The sequence below is a fragment of the Arachis ipaensis genome, chromosome B07 (assembly GCF_000816755.2).
Source record: "Arachis ipaensis cultivar K30076 chromosome B07, Araip1.1, whole genome shotgun sequence".
Lineage (NCBI taxonomy): Eukaryota > Viridiplantae > Streptophyta > Magnoliopsida > Fabales > Fabaceae > Arachis > Arachis ipaensis.
In genome coordinates, this window is record NC_029791.2 from 99,304,850 (window position 1) to 99,308,988 (window position 4,139).

The following is a 4,139-nucleotide window of genomic DNA, read 5'->3' on the forward strand; positions in this document are numbered from 1 at the left end:
ATGGATTTAAAATCCTATAGACACAAGTGTGTCCACTTGTAAAACCCGGTTAATTAACGGCTAATTAACCCATAAATGAGAATTTATTCTAGAAAGCCAAAAATGTTATTTTTATGGCTAAATGTGATAGAAGAAATTGAGACGAGAATTTCGGTACCAATTTTATAGAAATCGGACCAAGATTGGACCGAACGGGCCAAACCGGGCCAACCGGACCCAAAGTGGGCCCTTGGCCCAACTAAACTAAATCAAAACCCTAGTTTTCAGCACTCTCTCTCCTCACTTGACACAGTCAAACACGCTGAAATTGGTATGGAGGGGGGAAGAACACTCTCTCAAGTTCTATCTCTCACTTGATCTTCAAACCACCATAACTTTTGATCTAGAGCTCCGATCGCCGCTCCGTTTGCGGCCACACGTTCACTGCAGAGAGCTCTACAAAACCCATACAATTAATCTTGAGGTAAGCCACGTTTTACTATTTGAAATTCCAGCCCTTGATTTCGAGTTTCATGAGCAAAAATATTGAGATTTTGGGTTCTTTGATGTTATAGGACCCAACTCTCTTGAAGGAAAAGGTTAATCTTGTCTCCTTGGACCTTGGGTGTGGTAAGATTCTCAACCCTAGTATGATTTGTTGTTCTATGATGTTTGGGTATTGAGATGTTGTGTATGGGTATGATGATTGTGGCTTAGGTTGTGTATATGTGAATATTGGAGCTTGATTGGTGATTTTGGAAAGCTTGGAAGAGGGTTTTGTGTGATAAAATCTGTTCTTGGAGGTGTTGATACCTTGAGAGCTTGTGGACAAGTGGTTTGGAAGTGCTCCGGTTGAGCTTAGGAAATCGGCTAAGGTATGGTTTCGGTTTTCCGTATCTAATATGTAATGTGGTAGGAAATACTTAGGCTAGAGGCCCTAAGATAGACATTGAATTGATGATGTTGTTGATTGGTTGAGATATATGATGTGTTCATATATGTGATTATGAATATTGATGCCTTGATTGTGTGATATATGAGAAATGCATGTTGTGATATATGCTTGATGGATGATTGAGGTTGAATTGATGGGTGGTACCATGTTGATGGTGAGTATGATGATGATTATGTATAATGATGGTTGATTGGAAATGGTATTATTGGAAATTGGGATGAGGAATGATGTATGACATGAGATTGTGTTTGTCCTTTAGCCATTGATTGAGAAGTGTTAAAATGGTTGGAGGTAGTTTTGGGAATTTTGGTAAAATGTCAATGTGTGAGTTGAGGATGGCTTGTTGTTGATTTTGGTACATTTTGAATGATTTCAAAGAAAAGGGTTGAAATTGGCATGTTTTGATTGATTTTGAAAAGAGTTGAAAGTGGCTTGTTATGAAAATGGCACTTCGTGGTTTTGAATGAAAATATGGTTTTTGGGCATACTTTGACGGGACATAACTTGGACTACAGATCTTTGATTTGTGCCAAATCTGTTTAGAAATGAAATTGGATCCGGGATGTCCATGCCGTTCGAAGAACAGGTGAAAGAAGATTTAAAATGAGAGAGTTATGACCGTCGGAAGATTGGGGGTTGAATCTGTGAATTCTGCAGCTTTTAACTTAGAAAATTTTTAGCAGAATGACCCCTCGCGCGTAGGCGCACTTGGCGCGTACGCGCCGTTCTTCGAGAAAGCAACATCCACGCGTGCGCGTGGTGTGCGCGGGCGCGTCGATGCGCTGCATCGAATGCCCAGCCATTTTCCAGAGAGTTTTGCCAGAGTTGTGCCAGTTTTGTGCCTGGGGCACAATGTATTCGCGCGTATGCGTGGCTGACGCGTGCGCGTCGTTTGGCTAATTTTCAACCCACGCGTTCGCGCGTATGACGCTTGCGTGTCGATAAGTTTTAAGGCCATCCACGCGTGTGCGTGGAGTGCGTGTACTAAATTTTTGTTTTAGAGGTCGTAATACCTTGCCATCTCTGAATTATGACTTAAGCATAAGACTCTGTATGGTAGGGTGTTACATTATAGTATCAGAGCAGTTCGTTCCTGTAGAGCCTGAGGAATGGACTGACTATGCTTCTGTGCATTCTCTGTATGTGTGTTATGTGTTGTTAGTATATCTACTTGATATAGTTAGCATAAACGTTCATGAGCATGCATTTGGGACTTTGAAGCACTAAACTTCCGATATTGAGACTGATCAACTTAATATCGATTGTTTGGTATGTTTAGGAACCAGATGGCGCCTCGTGGATGCGGTAGAGGCCGTGGGAGAGGACATACAAATGCTCGTGCGCCGGAGACTAATCCTAATGACCCGGTGAACTTTATGACTACGTTGAAGGACATGGCTGCTGCTATGCAAGCCACTGCTGCGGCTCTTGGTCAACAGATGAACAACCATGGTAATGACGGAGGTGGAGTTCAGGGTCCGATGACACTGGCAAACTTTTTGAAGGTTAATCCACCGAAGTTCAAGGGAAGTACTAGCCCGACTGAAGCCGATACATGGTTTCAAGCTATGGAACGAGCACTGCAAGCGTAGGTGGTACCTGAAGGGCAGCGTGTGGAGTTCGCTACCTATTTGCTCACTGGTGAAGCGTCACATTGGTGGCAGGGAATCCGACGCCTCCTGCAGCAGGGTGATGATTATATCACCTGGGATGTCTTTAAAGAGGAGTTCTATAAGAAGTACTTTCCGACTTCTGCTAGGACGGCCAAGGAGCTTGAATTGTTGCAACTGAAGCAGGGTACTATGTCCGTATCTGAGTATACTGACAAGTTTGAGGAGCTGTTCAGATTCTCTCGTATGTGTCAAGGGACTCCGGTGGAATATGAGGAATGGAAGTGTGTTAAGTACGAAGGAGGACTCCGGAGCGATATTTTCAGTTCAGTGGGACCAATGGAGATTAGGACTTTCTCCGAATTGGTGAACAAGTGTAGGGTTGCTGAAGAGTGTGTGAAGAGGGCAGCCACTGAGAAAGGAATTCACAAGGGATCATTTCCACAAAACCGAGGGAAGAGCTTTGCACCTAGAGGTCCGCCCTTCAAGAGGGGAGGTTCTTTTAGGAGGGCCAACAACAACTACTCCCAAGGGAAAAGGTTTGGGAAGCAGCCTCAGAATGATCAAGCTTGTACTAGGTGTGGGAGTCACCATCTGGGAGTACCATGCAAGGCCGGATGGGGTTTGTGCTACAATTGTGGAAAGGCGGGGCATAAAGCCGCAAGTTGTCCAGAGAAGCAAAAGCAAGGTGCTGGGAAAGCACAACAGACTGGTCGGGTGTTCACCACCTCAGCTGTGGGTGCAGAGGGATCCGAGACACCCATTCGAGGTAACTGTGAAATGGCTGGTCAAACTTTAAATGCTTTATTTGATTCGGGAGCATCGCATTCATTTATGGCATTTGAGAAAGCCCATGAGTTAGGATTGAAGATCGTAAGCTTAGGTTATGACTTAAAGGTGTATAATGCTACCCATGAAGCCATGGTAACTAGGCTAGGATGCCCGAAAGTTTCGTTTAGGTTCAAGCAGCGTAGAAAGCCCATGAGTTAGGATTGAAGATCGTAACCTTAGGTTATGACCTAAAGGTACATAATGCTACCCATGAAGCCATGGTAACTAGGCTAGGATGCCCGAAAGTTTCGTTCAGGTTCAAGCAGCGTGATTTTGTCCATAATTTAATCTGCTTACCGATGATCGGTCTTGATCTTATCTTGGGATTGGACTGGTTATCCGAAAACCATGTCCTGCTTGATTGTTCTACCAAGTCGGTGTACTTTATGCTGGAGGATACAGAAGGGCCGGTTGTGGTGAATAATTATTACTTGAATTCAATGATGGTGAACTGTTCTGGAACCGAATGTCAGGGTATCCTATTGTTAACTGCTGGTGTTTCGGGTGATGATAAAAGGTTGGATCAGATTCTGGTAGTGTGTGAGTTTCCGGAAGTGTTTCCCGATGATATTGAGGAATCTCCACCTAACCGAGAGGTCGAGTTTGCTATTGAATTGGTACCTGGGGCGGGACCAATCTCAAGTGCTCCTTATAGAATGTCACCATTAGAGATGGCCGAGCTAAAGTCTCAGTTAGAGGAATTGTTGGGTAAGAACTTTATCCGACCAAGTGTTTCCCCGTGGGGTGCTCCAGTGTTACTGGTA